General features: G+C 37.3%; 1 pseudogene; it reads left to right on the top strand.

Annotated features, from left to right (window-relative positions):
• Positions 1 to 2,486: 2,486 nt before the first annotated feature.
• LOC120209186 lies at positions 2,487 to 17,360 on the top strand (annotated as a pseudogene).
• The last annotated feature ends 1,352 nt before the right edge of the window (positions 17,361 to 18,712 follow it).

The raw sequence follows: 18,712 nt of genomic DNA, 5'->3' as shown, positions 1-18,712 counted from the left end.
AGTCAGATCAACTTCATGGACTTATAGGCAAACTACATGTACTTATCAAAAATTACATTTTCTCCGTTAAGAGGCAATAATTTTAAGCTGGATAATAGGTTTTGATGTCTTAATTTAATTATGCTTAATTTCACCCACTGTTTCCAACTATAATCTTTAAATTAGTCATTGAATTTTAAAAATGTTTTAACTAAATATTCAAAATATCAATGTTATATTAATAAAGTTTCTTTCTTTAGTCTAACTGTTATCTTGAGTATTTAATGGTAGCTCAAATCTAATAAGGAGCATACGTAAAACATGTGATGAAAAATAAATACAGTCAGTATGTATTTATACATTTTAAAATCTAAATAATACAGAGAAAATATAATTGAATTATAGAGATTTACAATTATAAAATTGAAAGGTGCGAATTAAATTTACATTTTTTATATAATATATGGATTAATAGTAAAAGTTTGACTTACTAAATTTAAAAACTATCGTTTAAATCTGAGATTTCAAAATCTAAAATGTATTAAATCTAAAAAAGTAAAATTATAATACAAAAATAAATTTATAATTTATACATAATAATAAAAATATTCGACCTAATCAATTTATTGAAAAGAAACTAAAAAAAGTTTGATTTGGACGGCCTCATATGTTTGTCCCCATTTGGAGGCGGTGGAAGCCAAATTTTCATCAACTACTTTGGATATTGACGTATACACTATACTCATTTTGAGTCATCTGGTCCGACTTCCTAATCCAATTTCTCAAACCCTTATCTCTATCTTCCAATCAACAATTCACATTTTTGTCTTTGCATAAGCCTTTTGTTTATATATATTGGGTTATACGTATACCCTAAATTCCATCGTACTCACGTTGTTGTTGTTGTTTTTATAATTACCGATATCTAATCTATTGATCGATTAATTCAAATCGAGTACTACAGATGTAAGGACGATTCTCTCAACCTAATTTATTTCATTCACAATTGCATGATTTGAACCCTTAACTTACTTAAAAGATCTAGTATCTCATCCCATTAAATCACCTAGTTGTTAGTAGCAAATTGTTGTTATTGATGATAGACAAAAAATACATTATATAATTTTTAAAATGAATAAAGTGATAAAAATGTGCATATAAATTTATTAACATAAAAGAATATATTTTGTTATTTTATCTAAAGATTATATAAGTACATAAAAACTAAAATACCATTATAATAGTATTTATTGTCTTTTAAAGTAAATATTAATTGTTTAACTGATCATGATATTAATTTAATCGAGAATTTATAGTATATATAGATATAGCAATTCGATTTAGTACGTTCTAATGCAATTAACTTTAATGATAATATGTTAGTATTATTATTAAATTTGTACACATGATTTTTTCAAAAATAATTGTATGACTAAAATGGAATAAAAGTTATAATTAGAATACTAAACATGTAATTTACCCTATATATTTCTATAAACTATTTATTATCGAGACTTGTTATATTTTCTTACCGAAGTCAGAGTAAACTAAATAAAAACACGACACGAGCCGCACGTCATTTATTGGAACCTTAAACCCGACGGCGAATGCCAAAGGGGACAGCTTGGTCATTTCCCTTAACCAAATCTCTGTGTTTTTTCCCCTCTGCTCCCGTTTTGTCCTCTTTTTCTTCAAAACACTTCACCGGAAAACCCAATGCAAATACGAGACAAATACATAAAAAAAGATTTAAAGTCATTTTACACTCCTTAAATTCTTTGTTTTGTTAGGTGCTTCACTGTTCATTAATGGGTATTTTCTTGTCTTCTGCCCATTTGTTTTTTGTTTTCTTCCCATCATTGAAATTGTTTCCCAAATAGCATCAAAACCCAGCACTGAAAAAGCAACCAAAAACAGCTCCGAGAGAGAGAGAGGGAGAGAGAGAGAGAGAGAGAGAAAGAAGGAGAGTTGCAACACAGAATAAGATCGTTCAGAAATGGGGTGAAGCACCAAAATGAAAATTCAAGCAGCTAATTGTTTGTTCATCATTAGCTGCTAATAATCAAAACCCAGAAACCGGATTTTTCTTTTTCTCTTCTTTTTATATGAAAATTTTGGTAAGTATTTTGTGATTTTCATGTCTTACATTCCCTGTTTGCTGAATTTTAATGACTCTGATTATCAATTATTTGTTGATCATATTGTTGTTTATGATTCAAATGCTGTGTGTTTTTTTACTGTGAATCTTTACTTTTTCTTAAAGTATAATATGTTTGATTGATCAGATTCTACCTTACTGTATCAACCACCTGTTTTGGTAATGTTTTTCCTTGATCAGATATTTTGTGGCAATTTTGAAGGCAATGGTTAACATTTATTAATTGCTTTGTTAATCTCTTGATTGATCAGGTTATTTTTCATGCTGTTTCTACTTGATCTTTTATGTTCTTGCTCACATGACCAATTAGAAAACGGAATTGCATTTGTTTTCTATTTTCAGGAATGAAGCACCGGGACTGATTTTAGACATTGAAAATGGCTAGTTTGTAATCATAAAAACCTGGTTCTGTGCAGATTCATATCCTCATTTACGGAATTAAGAGTTGTAATCTGTGTTCGGGTATCTGGAAGCGGTGGTGCCGAGGACTGAAGTCATGGCGACCGTGAATCAAGCAGATTCTAAAGGCATGTATTCATGGTGGTGGAACAGCCACATAAGCCCAAAAAAACTCAAAATGGCTCCAGGAGAATCTCACAGGTACACCACTGTTGCAACTATTTAATTGTTACAAGAAGCAATGATATGATTAGCAGTGTATAGTTGAGTGATAAAAGTTGACATTAGTTAAAGCGAGCATACAACCATGGTTTAGAAGCTTGATGAGTTATGTGGTCTGGTTTTGCCGCTCTAGGTAAAGGGCATAACCATCTTTGCATAGTGGTTTTTATTAATCAAACAAAGTTCGGAAGGGTTAATTTGTTAATGAAAGCCAATGAGATTTTGTCTAGGGTAATGAGATTGTGGTTTCCTGCATTCCATGATTTTTTTTTAAAATTTCGGCATTTAATTTTCAATCTCTCTCTGTATGCCTGTATTTTGACCATCAAAATATCTTCTTGAACAGACATGGATGCTAAAGTCAAGCAAATGATCAAGCTCATTGAAGAAGATGCTGATTCCTTTGCTAGGCGAGCAGAGATGTTTTACAAGAAACGGCCAGAGTTAACAAAATTAGTAGAAGAGTTTTATCGAGCATACCGTTCATTGGCTGAAAGATATGATCATGCGACTGGGGTGCTTCGTCAGGCTCATCGGACCATGGCAGAAGTGTTTCCAAATCAAGTTCCTGGTGCATTTGCGGATGAGTCACCTGGAGGTTCTGCTGCTGAGGTTGATCCCCGAACACCTGAGATGCCACCACCAATGCAAGCATCGTTGGAGCCTAATGAGCTGCAGAAGGATGCTTTGGGATTCTCTTCACATGCTACCAAGAGGAATGGGGCATTCACAGAAGGATCCGAATCTGTAATGATCAGAAAGTGTCTGAAGCAGTTCAACTATTTGTTTGGTTCTGAAGATGCTACAAACTGCATGAAATTTATGGAAGGAAGGGCAAGAAAAGGCCTTAACTTTCACGATAAAGGGGAGAAAGAACAAAGTCCCCGAAACAACATGGGATCTGATCTTAGGACTCGAGTCCCATCTGAGTCTGAGCGAATGACTAAAGCCGAGATGGAAGTTTTTACGTTGAAGAATGCTGTTGCTAAATTAGATGCTGAAAAAGAAGCTGGCCTACTACAATACCAGCAGAGTTTGGAGAGATTGTCTGATCTAGAGGGAGAAGTCTTTCGTGCTCAAGAAGATTCTCGGGGGCTTAATGAACGAGCAAGTCAAGCTGAAGCTGAAATTCGGACTTTGAAGGATGCCCTCACCAAATTAGAGGCTGAAAAGGATGCAAATCTTGTTCAGTACCAGCAGTGCTTGGACAAAATAAATAATCTTGAGAATAGTATTTCTCAAGTACAAAAGGATGCTGGAGAACTGAATGAGCGAGCTAGTAAAGCTGAAACCTTAAAGCAGGACATAGCCAGAGTAGAAGCCGAAAAGGAAGATGCTCTTGCTCGTTTCAAGCAGTGTTCAGAGACAATAAGCAATCTGGAAGAAAAACTATTGAATGCTGAAGAAAAGGCCAGAAGGATGACTGAACGAGCAGAGAAAGCTGAAGGTGAACTTGAAACTTTAAAGCAAGTAGTTTTTGAGCTGACCAAAGATAAGGAACTAGTTGAGCTTCAGTACCAGAAATGCATAGAGAAAATTTCTAGCCTGGAACACGAACTTGCTTGTGCTCAGGAGGAGGCTCAAAGGCTTCGCAGTAAGATAGATGAGGGGGCTGTGAACTTAAAAGGTGCTGAAGAAAGGTGTAGTCAGTTGGAGAGAACCAATCAGAGTCTGCATACTGAATTGGAATCTTTGGTGCAAAAAGCTGGGGATCAAAGTCAAGAATTAACAAAGAAACAGGAGGAGTTGGGGAGGCTTTGGACTTCCCTACAAGAGGAGAGCTTGAGGTACATGGAGGCTGAAACAGCATTTCAAACTCTGCAGCATTTACACTCTCAATCTCAGGAAGAACTCAGATCTCTGGCCATGGAGCTTGAGAATAGGGCTCAACTTTTACAGGTCACTGAAACTCGTAAGCGAAGTTTAGAGGATGTGCTACAGAAGGTCAAGGAGGAGAACAAGGGCCTGAATGAACTCAAATTTGAGTTCAGTAATGTCCATCAAGAATTTGCAAGATGAGATCTTAAGCTTAAGGGAGGCTACAGCAAAACTTGAAGCAGAACTTAGAGTGGAGCAAAGAAATGCTCTGCAGCAAGAAATCTACTGTTTGAAAGAGGAACTCTATGGCTTTAATGAAAGACATCAAGATATGACAAGGCAACTGGAGTCAGTTGGCTTAAATGCAGAAACCTTTGCATCAACTGTGAAGGAACTACAAGATGAGAACACAGAGCTAAAATATGTCTGCGAGAGAGACAGAGGCGAAAAGCTTGTTCTTCTAGAGAAGTTGAAAACCATGGAGAAACTTATTGAGAAAAAAGCCCCTTTTGGAGAATTCATTGTCAGATTTGAATGTTGAACTAGAAAGTGTTCAGGGGAGAATAAAGTTATTGGAAGAATCCTGTCAATCTCTTTTGATTGAGAAATCCACCCTTGCAGCTGAGAAGGACACACTTATGTCTCAGTTAGAGATTGCGACTGAGAATCTGGAGAAGCTTTCGGAGAAGAATAATGTGCTCGAGAATTCCCTTTTTGATGCAAATGCTGAACTTGGAGGATTGAGGGTACAATTGAAGAACTTAGAAAATTCGTGCCTGCAGCTTAGTGATGAGAAGTCTGGCATGATAACACAAAGAGAAAGTTTGATTTCTGAGTTGAATGTCGGTCAGAAAAGGCTGGAAGATTTGGAAAAACTATATCAGGGCTTAGAAGAAAAACATGTGGCCCTGGAGAAAGAGAGAAGAATCAACAGTTCGTGAAGTAGAAGAGCTACAAAAGTCACTAGATGCTGAAAAACAAGAACATGCTAGTTTTGTGAAATTTATCATGTAGAAACCTTCATCTTGCAGAAATGTGCGGAAGATCTGGAAGAGAAAAATTTATCCCTACTGCTTGAATGTAGGAAACTCCTGGAAGCCTCCAAATTATCTGAAAAACTTATTTCAGAATTGGAGCTTGGAAATTCCAAAAAGGATATGGAGATAAAATCCTTATTTGATCAAATTACCATAATGAGGATGGGGATTCATCAAATGTCGAGGACCCTTGAGATTGACGTCCATGCTTCTAATGATATTATCAAACAAGATCAAGTAATTCTTGACTGTATATTTGGCAGGCTCCAAAAGATGCAAAACTCACATTTAAAGTCTCTAGATGAAAACCAGCAGTTCGTAATTGAAAATTCAGTTCTTATTGGATTGCTTGGGCAAATGGAACTTGAGGCGAAAAATCTTTCCACAGAGAAGAATTCACTGCAATGGGAGTTGAAGGTTCAGTTTGAGCAGTTATCAGAATTGGAGACTTCCCTTTTTAAAGCAAATGCCGAGCTAGAAGTATCAGTAGCAAAGCTAAAGAGCTTGGAAAGTTCATACCTGCTGCTTGGCAATGAGAAGTATGGCCTGATAACACAGAGAGAAGGTTTGATTTCTGAGTTGAATGTCAGTCGGAAAAGGCTGGAAGACTTGGAAATAACATATCAGGGATTAGAAGAAAAAAATGTGGGGCTGGAGAAAGAGAGAGAATCGATGCTTCATGAAGTAGAAGAGCTACAAAAGTCACTAAATGCAGAGAAGAAAGAACATACTAGATTTGTGAGATCGAATGAAGCCCTGGTTACTTCTCTGGAATCTCAAATCCATTTTCTAGAAGGGGAAAGTCTATGCAGAAAGAAAGAATATGAGAAGCAACTGGACAAGGCCATGAGTGCTCATGTAGAAACCTTCGTTTTGCAGAGATGTGCACGGGATCTGGAAGAGAAGAATTTGTCCCTATTGATCGAGTGTAGGAAGCTCTTTGAAGCCTCCAAACTATCCAAAAAATTTATTTCTGAATTGGAGCTTGGTAATTCGGAAAAACAGATGGAGATCAAATCCTTGTCTGATCAAATTACTATACTGAGGATGGGGCTCTATCAGATGTTGAAGACTCTAGATATGGATGCTATGCATGGTTATGATGAGACAATCAAACAAGACCAATCAGTTCTTGATTTTATATTTGGCAGGCTCCAAAAGATGCAAATTTCACTTCTAAAGTCTCTGGATGAAAATCAGCAATTCACAATTGAGAATTCAGTTCTTATTGGTTTGCTTGGGCAACTGAAACTTGAGGCAGAAAGTCTTGCTACAGAGAAAAATTTACTGCATAAGGACTTGAAGGTTCAGTTCAAGCAGCTTTCAGAACTGGAGACTTCCCTTTGTGATGCAAACACTGAACTTGAAGGATTGAGGGCAAAGTTAAAGCGTGCAGAAAACTCATGCCTACTGCTTGGTGCTGAGAAGTTTGGCTTGATAACTCAGATAGTCAGGAAAGGCTGAAAGATTTTGAAAAGAGATATCAGAGATTAGAAGAAAAATATGCCAGCCTGGAGAAAGAAGGGGAATCGACTCTTCATGAAGTACAAGAGCTACAAAAGTCTTTAGATGCTGAAATGCAAAAACATGCTAGTTTTGTGAAGTTGAATGAAACCCTAGTTACTTCTATGGAGTCCCAAATCCATTTTCTACAAGGGGAACTTGACAAGGCCACATATGCTCATGTAGAATCCTTCGTTTTGAAGAGATGCGCACAAGATCTGGAAGAGAAGAATTTATCTCTATCACTTGAGTGTAGGAAGCTCTTGGAAGCATCCATATTATCTGAAAATCTTATCTCTGAATTGGAGATTGGGAATTCCACAAAACAGATGGAGATAAAGTCCTTATTTGATCAAATTGCCGAATTGAGGATGGGACTTTATCAAATGTCGAGGACTCTTGAGATTGATGCTATCCACAGTTATGATGATACGATCAGAGAAGACCAACCAGCTCTTGACTGTATATTTGGCGGTTTCCAAAAGATGCAAAATTCACTTCTAAAGTCTCTAGATGAAAATCAACAATTCATACTTAAGAATTCGGTTCTTATTGGTTTGCTTGAGCAACTAAAACTTGAGGCTGAAAATCTTGCAACAGAAAATAATTCACTGCATCAGGAGTTGAAGGTTCAGTCAGAGCAGTTTTCAGAACTGGAAAATTCCCTTTGTGATTCAAATGTCGAACTTGAAAGATTAAGGGAAAACTTAAAGAGCTTAGAGAATTCATGCCTGTTGCTTGGTGATGAGAAGTCGAGTTTGCTAACACATAGAGAATGCTTGATGTCTGAGTTGAATGTCAGTCAGAAAAGGCTGGAAGATTTGGAGAAAAGATACAAGCAATTAGAAGAAAAACATGTGGTTCTGGAGAAAGAGAGAGATTCAACACTTCTTGAAGTAGAAGAACTAAAAAGGTCCCTAGATGCTGAAAAACAAGAATATGCTAGTTTTGTGAAGTTGAATGAAACCCGAGCTACATCTATGGAGTCTCAGATCCATTTTCTACAAGCAGAAAATCTGCGCGTAAAGAAAGAATACGAAGAGGAACTGGAGAAGACCATGAATGCTCATGTAGAAACCTTCATCTTGCAGAAATGCACTCAAGATCTAGAAGATAATAATTTTTCTATGGTGCTTGAGTGTAGGAAGCTCTTGGAAGCCTCTAAATTATCAGAAGAACTTATTTCGGAATTGGAGCTTGGAAATTCCATGAAACAGACAGATATAAAATCCTTATTTGACCAAATTACTGTTCTGAGGATGGGGCTTTATCAGGTGTTGAAGTCTCTTGAGATTAATGATGTCTGTGATTATGATGATACAATCCAACAAGATCAATCAGTTCTTGACTGCATATTCGGCAGGCTCTGGAAGATGCAAACTTCACTTCTGAAGTCTCTAGATGAAAATCAACAATTCATAATTGAGAATTCAGTTTTTATTGGAGTTCGTAGGCAACTGAAACTAGAAGCAGAAATTCTTGCAATAGAGAATAATTCACTGCATCAGGAGTTGAAGGTTCAGTCTGAGCAGTTTTCAGAACTGCAAAACAGAGCCGAAAAGCTTGCAGAAATGAATGAAGAACTGAGATCAAAAGTGATAGAGGGAGGTCAAAGAGAAGAAGTTTTGCAGACTGAAATGGGGAGTGTTTGTGGGAAACTATTAGAATTGCAAAGGGCATATCGAAGTTCAGTCGAAGAGAATCACAAGTTGCTAGATGAGAAAAGGACTTTGATGAAGGAAGTTTCAGACTTGACCAAGGAGAAACATAATCTAGAAGAGGAAAACTATACTATCTTTACTGAAGCAATATCTCAAAGTAACATCTCTCTTATTTTCGAGGACATTATTGCTGACAATTCTGTGGAAATAAAGCATCTCAATGCCAACCTGGATAAACTCAAATGTTTCAACGTTGATCTTGAGGGAAAACTGAGGATAATGGAGATCAAGTTTGAAGAAGCGCAAGTGGAAAACTCACATCTCAAGGATTCAGTGCAGAACTTGGAGAATGAACTGGTTTCAGTTAGATGTGTTTGCAATCAGTTAAACGATGAAGTTGTGAAGGGAAAGGATCTATTATGCCTGAAGGCGAATGAGCTTTTGGGAGCCGAACAGATGCTCAGTGCAACTCAAGAGGAGAGATCCCAACTGCAGATAGTTGTGGAGGGTCTGAAGAGTAAATATGAAGAAGTCAAGCTGATAGGAGAAGACCAAAAGAAGCAAATTCTGAAACTGTCTGGTGACTGATCTTCAAAACTGGCTGGGGTGATTAAGGAGAATATGCAGGGGGAGATGGTGGTTCCAAGTGAACAGGGTGTTAACGTGGAGATAGTTCAGTCTGCTGGCCAGAGGAGTCTGGATGGAGATCATGTATGCAACTTTCAGACCCATAAGTATGCAGAAAGGGATATAAGGTCAGATGATCAAGTGGATGGACCAAGGAAGATGAAGAAGGTTATGGAGGATAAGCAATGCAGTCAAAATGAGGGAAGTGTATCAATTCCAAGTATAAGGACCAGGAATAATGAGAACCACGTGGGAAGTTCTTCAAAACTAATGAGGGTGGGTCAATTTTTAGCAAAGGAGGATCACCCAGTTCCAGTTATCAATCATGTGAAGAGTAGTTCTCGATCTAAAAGTCTTAAAAATCAGAGGATACTTCCTGTCAAAAAGAAGATGAATCAGAGGACATTGAGAATAGCTCCACATCGCTCAGGGAGTGTGTGCTCAGACAGTAAAGTGGCTATCAGTTTTTATAACAGAGTCTATAGAAGGGTTGTTAGGAGGATGGTCAGGGATTCGGTGGATCAAGATAGGGAGTTATCTGAGTCTTCTCAACTTTCAGTTAAAGCTAGGAACGAGGCTGCTGCAACTAGAGAGATCTGTGATTTGTTGGGAATTACTTTTAAAGGGGGTCAGCATCTATTAGAGGAAGAGATATTTAAGATGGAGATGAAGGGGTCTTCTCGGGGGAGTATGAATGTTTTTGGTTTGTGTTGGTTTGTATGACAGTTATTTCTAATGTCAAAGTTCAAAATAATAACATGGAACGTTAGGGGTCTAGGAAGAAGAGAAAAAACCAGAGAAGTGGCCAGACTTGTTAATAGAGAGAAGCCGGTTATTCTTTTACTACAGGAGACAAAGCTGAATGTTTGCCATTCAGGTCTATGGAGGAAGTTAGGGGGTAATATTTTGAAAGGTGGTAGCTTCAATCTTGCCGAGGGCTCGGCTGGTGGACAGTTATTTATGTGGGATGAAAACATTTTTGAGGTCACAGCAGAACATATCCAGAACAGATTCATGGCGTTGTCAGGGAAGTTCAAGTTGCTTAACTTTGAGTGTGTTATCATAAATGTATATGGTCCATCAGTAGAGGCGGATAAAGAGGAGTTTTTCAGGGAATTGTTGTGCTTTGTTCAAGGTCTAAATCAGCCAGTTTGTATAAGGGGAGATTTTAATGCATATTTAGATACCGAGGAGAAATGTGGAGTATCTCAAAATTGGCATTGCATGGATTTGTTTAGATCCTTTGTACAACACACTAATCTTATGGATCTTTAGTTAGTTGGTGGAAGATTTACTTGGTGCAACAATAGAGATTATCCCACTTGGGTAAGGCTTGACAGATTTATAATTAGCAGCTCTTTCCTTAACAAATTTCCAAAAGTGATACAAAAAAATGCTACCCAAGTCCCTCTCGGATCATAATCCGGTAGTGTTAGCAGAAGAATGCAACAATTGGGGACCGAAGCCTTTTAGATTTTATAATTACATGTTAGAGGAAGACGGGTTTGCTGGATTGGTTCAGAAGTCTTTGTCTAACCCTATGATGGGTAATGGTAGAATGGGGTTGTTTTCTTTACTTCGAGGAACAAAACAGCAGATCAAGAAGTGGCCTAATAGGAATTTAAGTGGGATATCTGAAGGGATTTCAGAATTAGAAGGTAAGATTAATGGTTGGGAACTGAAGCTACAAAATGGTGGAATTTCAATGCAAGAAAGGGACATGCTGAGAATGGCTAGACACGAATTGTGGAAGCTGCACAGAAGAGAAGAGAGTATTTGGCTACAGAGATCAAGATTGAAATGGAGCAAGGATGGGGAAAGGAACACGAGGTTTTTTCACTTAACAGCATTGAATAGAAACAGAATAAATTCTATTTCGTCATTGAAAGTTGCTGATGAAGAGTGTTCAAACCCGAATAAGTTGAAGGCCTTTGTTTATGATTATTTTAAGAAGAATTACAATTCTAAAGATACATTAGAGGTGGAAGAAATCAATTTCAATTTCATGAAATTAACAGAGGAGCAGAAGAATAGTCTGGAGGTCATATTTTCAGAACAAGAAGTGTGGGAAGCAGTTTTTCATGCGGACAGTGCCAAAGCCCCGGGTCCAGATGGTTTCACGATGGGCTTCTTTAAGAAATTCTGGCCTTTCTTGAAGGATCATCTTATGAAGTTTGTGAATGATTTTCATAGAGGGAGGAGTTGGGAGCATGGGGTCAATCATGCTTTCATTACATTGATTCCTAAGAGACTTAATCCAGAAGGTATTGAAGATTATAGACCAATTAGCCTAGTTGGTACCTTATACAAAATTATTTCCAGAATCTTATCGAAAAGGCTGGTTTCAGTTATTAAAGATCTTATCAGCCCCTCTCAGTTTGCATTTATTCCTGGAAGGCAGCTGCTTGATTGTGCTTTTATGGCCAATGAATCCATAGACTTTTGGAGGAAAAAAGGAAGGAAAGGAGTCGTCTTCAAGATTGATTTTCGTAAAGCCTATGACTCAGTCGAATGACCAATTATTTTGAGATTATTGAAGATCATGGGATTTGGGGAGAAATGGATTTCTTGGATTCGGTACTGTATTTCTTCTGCTTCAATTTCAGTTCTCGTTAATGGTTCTCCAACAGCAGAATTTCAGATGGGCAAGGGGTTGAGGCAAGGTTGTAGTTTGTCCCCTTTGTTGTTTAACATAGTTGGGGAACTCTTGAATTTAATGTTGTGTAAGGCTGCGAATCTAGGTCTTTTTGAAGGGTTTAGTATCGGTAAGGAGAATAATACATTTAATTTGACTCATTTACAGTTTGCAGACGATCTTATTTTATTCTGCAGAGATTCTTCAACTCAAATTCTCAATTTAAGGAGAGTTTTGAGGGTGTTTAGTCTAATTTCAGGGCTTCACCTCAATTTGTCTAAGAGTAAACTGTTTGGAGTTAATTTGGAAGAGGACATTGTCAAAGATTGGGCATCTGAAGCAGGTTGTGGGATGGGTTATTTTCCTATGACTTATCTTGGTTTACCAATAGGTGCAATTAGAAATTCAGAAGTATTGTGGGAGCCAGTTCTGCAGAAAGTGTACAGCAGGCTAGAAGGTTGGAAAGTTTCCTCTTTATCGATGGCTGGGAGGGTGGTGTTGGTGAAATCGGTGCTGTATTCTTTACCTATTTTCTACATTTCTATCTTTAAATTACCGTTGAAGGTTAATCAGAAACTAAACTCTATAATGGCTAGTTTTCTTTGGGGTGAAGAACAAGCCAATAAACGGATCCATTGGATAAATTGGAATAAGGTGTGTCAACCTTATGACGAGGGTGGCTTGGGAATCTTGGACATGAGATTGGTGAATAGAGTATTGCTAGAGAAATGGGTTTGGAAGTATGCAAACGAGAAGGAAGCTCAGTGGAAAAAATTACTGTGTTGTAAGCTTAATGTCAGTAATTTATCCTTGCCAATATGCAATGCCGTTTCTCCTGTAGACTCTTGGATTTGGAGAGGTATTTTGAATAATTATGAGAAAGAGGATCGGATAGGGGAGTGCTTGAGGTCCAATTCGAAGATTCACGTGGGGAATGGTAGATCAATTGAATTTTGGAATGATGATTGGGTCAATGGCTCTTCCTTAAAGAGTCAGTTCCCTAGGATATTCGCTCTATCGAACAATAAAAAAGGAAAAGTTGCAGATTTTGGGTGCTTTGAAAATAATGGTTGGATTTGGAATATTCAGTTAAGGAGAAACTTATGTGACTGGGAATTGGATCAGTGGATGTCATTAATGCTTTTGATTGATAATATTCGCCTGACTGAATCAGTAGATGATTTCCTTGGGTGGTCGGGGAATGGTGATGGTTTGTTCTCGGTTAAGTCATGCAGAATTGCTCTTTCAAGCAGAAATGGAGATAATTTCCAGTGGAAGAAGTGGGTTTGGTCTGGTTTGGTACCTCCTAGAGTGGAAACTTTCCTATGGCAGATTTCTCATGGGAAAGTGGCTGTTAGAGTGGAACTTAAGAAGAGAGGAATTAATCTGGAAAATGTCCAGTGTCCATTATGTCATAACTTTGAGGAGTCAATTCAACATCTTTTTGTATCTTGTTCGGTTGCAATGGAGTTGTGGAATAGATTCATTAATTTTTGGGATATTTCTACAGTTTTGCCCCAAGATCCGGTTTCACTACTTTGTTCTTGGTCCTATATTTGGGAGTACTCTACCATCTGGAAGTTTATTCCTGGAGTAGTTTTATGGTCACTATGGAAAGCAAGGAATTCGGTGGTATTTGAAAACTAGAATTTTGATAGCTCATCTATGTTCTTTATAACCAGATTTAGGCTGGCTAAATGGTTCTTAGCTAAATTTTCTCTTGTTAACATTCAGGCTGACTTATTAATAGGGGATCCATCGCTTGCGGACAGAATCCATAATAAGATATCTAAGAAGAAGAAGGTTATTTGTTGGTCTCCACCCCCTCATGATTTCTTTAAATTCAATGTTGATGGGGCGGTGAGAGGGGATGGGCTGCAGGGAAGAATTGGAGGAGTTTTGAAAGATTCCAATTGCTCTATTTTAGCCTCTTTCTCTATGGCTGTGGGACCAGGCCCTCCTATGTTAGCCGAGTTAAAAGCTATTAAGCAGGGAATTGATGTATTTCTTTCATCGGAGTGGGCAACGAAGGGAAGACTTATCCTCGAGAGTGATTGCAGGAAAGCAGTGGATTGGATCTTGATACCTATTTCTGCCCCAACGTTCTGTAGCTCTTTGGTTGAGGAAATTGGGGCCTATGTATCTGCTATTATTATTATTGGATTCCAAGGAGTTGTAATTGGGAAGCAGACAAGTTAGCAAAGAGGGGATTGGTGAGGTGTGTTATGTTGTTGTAGTGTTATGTATTTTATCTAGGGAAGTTTATTATGTAAGTTGTATCTTATGTAATTATGGGTTATTAATAAAATGAGGTACTCTTTTCCTCCTTCCGCTAGTTGCCTCTTTCACAAGAGCCAACTAAGAGGGAGGTTTTTAATGAGGCCTCCTATTCCTATCAAAAAAAGAAAGCATTCGTCAGGCTAATCAGAAATATGAGGCCGAGTTATCAAAATTGCACGAGGAACTTGAAGAAAGGAAACATAGGGAGAAGAGTTCGAGTGTGGAACTACAAAAGGAAAGAAATGAGGTTGAACTTTGGGAGACTCAGGCTACTGCACTGTTTGGTGAGCTACAAATTTCTGCATTCCGTGAAGCATTGCTAGGAGAGAAAACTTATGAGCTCGATGTGGAATTTGATCTTCAAAATAAGGAGATTGAAAGCATTCGTCAGGCTAACCAGAAACTTGAGGCTGAATTATCGAATTTGAGCGAGGAACTTGAAGAATGGAAACATAGGGTGAAGAGTTTGAGGGTTGAACTACAAAAGGAAAGAAATGAGGTTGAACTTTGGGAGACTCAGGCTACTGCATTGTTTAGTGAGCTACAAATTTCTGCTCTCCATGAAGCATTGCTTGAAGAGAAGGATTGTGAGCTCAATGTGATCTTAAAAATAAGGAGATTGAAAGCATTCGTCAGACTAACCAGAAACTTGTGGGGGAGTTATCGAAATTGCTGGAGGAACTTCAAGAACGGAAACTTAGGGAGGAGAGTTTGCATGTTGAACTACAAAAGGGAAGAAATGAGGTTGAAGTTTGGGAGACTCGGGCTACTGCATTAATTGGTGAGCTACAGATATCTGCTGTCTATGAAGCATTGCTTGAAGAGAAGGCTTGTGAACTCAGTACAGAATATGAAGTCCTTGAAAGTAGATGTCAGTCCAAAGCTATGGAAGTAGAAGAGCTGGGAAAAAGTGTTAAAATCTTAGAATGTGAGAATGAAGGGCTTAAAGATCAGTTGGCAGCATATGTTCCGGCTGTTGTTTCTCTCATGGACAGTGTGATGTCTTTGGAGAGTCGAACTATTTTGAATCCTAAACTTCCCACTGATTATAATGAGGTAAAGGTAACATCCGTTCATTTGCTACAACTTCATGTCTGCTATTTAAATTTTAATAAACCCAAACAATATGGCTTGTCTTCATACAATTTGATTCAACATACAATTTCATTTCTAACTCAGCCATGTATGTTTGTGACCTGAATGAGCATCTGCTGGTTTATTTAAACTAGCAACTGATTGCCGCTTCCCATCCTTCTAAATTCTTAGTTTTTAGTTCACTTTCAAAATTTAAATGCAAATTTATGTCCTTAGATCTTGACCTGCATGCTTTTACTAAAATTATCTCTTTTTGGAACTTCTTGTTTCTGATGAGAAAGCTGTTCAGTATTTTTTTATTGAAGTAAATTTTGGAGCGGGGTTCCTTTTAGTTGGTCATATTATCTATTACCATATATAGCAAATTCCATTTACACTTTTAACAACTTGTTTTCTTAATATCTGTTAATGGAATATGTGGTTTCTAGTATTGTTTTGGTTCTTCAAGGCCTAGATATCACGTTTAATTCTACCAAGATGCTTTCCAATTTGTGGTTTCTAGATACTTTTAACAATTTGTGAAGGCGTAAGCTAGTTCTGTTTAGATCTTAATAGGCTGGATATTAATGAAACGTAGTCAGTACATTATTATTTATTGAAACAGTGCTATTGGCCTTAGGTGGTTATTAGTTGTGATTCTTTAACAGTTATCTTGTTTTCCAGGATGCCAACCCGGGGACTGACTCACACACTGATAACTGTCAACAAACAAACGTTGCTCAAAATGCCTCAGTTCCATATGGTTTTTCAGACTTGCAGAATACCGATACGAGAATTAAAGCTATTGAAAAAGCAGTGCTGGAAATGGAAAAGGTTGCAACGATGGAAAGTTTAAATCTCAACTCCAAACTAGAGACTTCTACGAGGCAGATTGAAGAGTTAAGATGTGGTAGCAGCTCACGTCGAGAAAGTGTTAGAGCAAAGAGGCATGTGAATGATAAAGAAGTTGAACTTGCAGAGGGACTCGGTAACAGTGTCAAAACGCAGAGGGACTCGGTAACAGTGTCAAAACGCAGAGGGCAACGCCTGAGATCACTGAGGAGGACAATGGGATGATGACAAAAGACATTATGCTTGACCAGATATCTGAGTGCTCATCCCATGAGTTAAGCCAGAGAGAACCTGCCGAGGTTGATGATCAAATGCTTGAGTTGTGGGAAGGCAGTGATCGCTATGGTAATGTCGACTTGAATGTTGATAAGGCCCAGAATATTGTCACTGGACCTACTGAGTACCAACGGATTGGTAAAGTGAAGGCACACAAGGGCAATCACCCCTCTACAAAATCTCTTGTCAAGGAGTTGAGTGTAGACAAAGAGAAATCCAAGAGATTTACTGAGCCAGACCAAAAAGGAAACAAGAGGAAGGTTTTAGAAAGACTTGATTCTGATGCTCAAAAGTTGACTAATCTTCAAATAACCGTGCAGGATTTGAAGAAGGTAGAGAAAACCGGAAAGGGCAACAAAGGTAAAGGAATTGAATATGGAACGGTAAAGAGCAGCTAGAAGAAGCTGAGGAAGCCATCACAAACTATTTGATGTTAATCGAAAATTGATAAACGCAAGCTGGAGACGGCTCATGGTCCCATCTTGATGGAAATCTGCATCAGTATTGGATGAGTGGGAGTTGGGAGGCAGAGAATATCCGAACAAGCTCGAAAAGGGTCTGAAAAGATTGGGAGATTGCAGCTGGAGGTGCAGAAAATACAGTGTCTCTTACTGAAGCTTGACGATGAAAAAGAAAGTAGAGGACGAACCAGAACCACCGGGCGTAAAACAACTATTTTGTTACGAGACTATCTTTATGGTGGGGTAAGAAACATCAAGAAGAGGAAGAACTCACCCTTTGTGCATGTGTTCGACCCCAAACTAAATGAGATTGAGGAAGCTACTTGTAATCGGCACATAATCAGTGTACTTTATCTATAAATATAATGAGACTAGTTGCATTGTCAATAAGCCCACCTTCTTAGAGGCTTTATTCTTCTTTAGTATAGATATTCTGCTGTATGTGTCAGGTCCAATCTTATTAATCGAAATGAAGCTGCACTTTTGTAGCCTAAAATTTCCCTTTTTATATATGTTCAAGGTCAAATAAATTTTGTTTTGCAATGCTTTACACTACCTGCAGAAGTTATTCGACGCATTCCATACGGATTTTGTTTTCCGTTCTTCCTCGATGCAGCATGCAGTGTCTGCAGGGCCCGGGAATGAAGTAACAGCCGTATTACTTACCGATCATTACCAGCTATTCTGGCTTATTAAACTGGCCGGGTTAGATGTAATCATAATGGTACATGTAATTCATACGTTACAACCCCGTCCAGCTTATGGACAAGACCTTTCATCCTGTTCCTTCAACCCACTTTGTCGTGTTGAGTTTGGGTATCATTATCAAGATAACATCACTGAAAATTTTCCAGGAAAGAAATGTGAAAGATAGAATCTTGATGAAGAAAAGAACTATGGTGTTAAGTGTTAATGACTTTTATAATGTACCTAAGACTTTGACATTGCTCCTTTAAAAGGTAGCACTGTCCTAAGGGCCAAAAATATCAAGCACTAAATTTTGAAATTTCACACCCATATATATAAAAGAAAGGTGGGTTTTTTTCTCTTCAAATATTAAATAATTTTTTTGTAATATATTCTTCATTTATTTATTTTTCCACTGAGTCCAGTCACTCGAAGGGTCTAATTATGACCCCAGTAATCAATTGTACTCTTTGATCTTTTGAAATTTAGTCCCTCTACGTTGCTGATATTAAATTTTAATGTACTTGCGTTAAGTTTTAATAATGCTATCAATTGTACTTTAGTTTTTAAATAAAAAGTTTGAATATTACAATGTTACATATTTAAATTCAATGGAAGTCCATTAAAAATTTAAAATTTTTAAATAACACAAGAAAACCGATTCCAAAAATTAAAGTAAATGGACTAAATTTCAATTCCAAAGATTTCAGGGACTGGAAGAATAATTAGACCGACTTAAAATATCTTATTGAACCTAACGTATCAATTTGGTGTTTGGTCTCTAGAAACTTACACTCGTGCTTTAAAGCAGACGCAAGATTTTTCTAGTTCCATCGAAATTTTTCTTACTTAGTGTAGACACTCATTTTCATCCATATTTTTTATTTTTATTTTATATATATATATATATATCTATATATATAATATAGTTTTTAAAACCCCATTTTTAAAATACATATAATATATAGTTTTTAAAAATAATTTTTTGAAATTATATATTATATGATTTTAAAACATTTATTTACTTGTTATTATTATTAATA

Source organism: Hibiscus syriacus, unplaced genomic scaffold, assembly GCF_006381635.1.
Source record: "Hibiscus syriacus cultivar Baekdansim isolate YM2019G1 unplaced genomic scaffold, ASM638163v2 tig00018191_pilon, whole genome shotgun sequence".
NCBI lineage: Eukaryota > Viridiplantae > Streptophyta > Magnoliopsida > Malvales > Malvaceae > Hibiscus > Hibiscus syriacus.
This window is presented reverse-complemented; position numbering and strand designations above follow the sequence as displayed.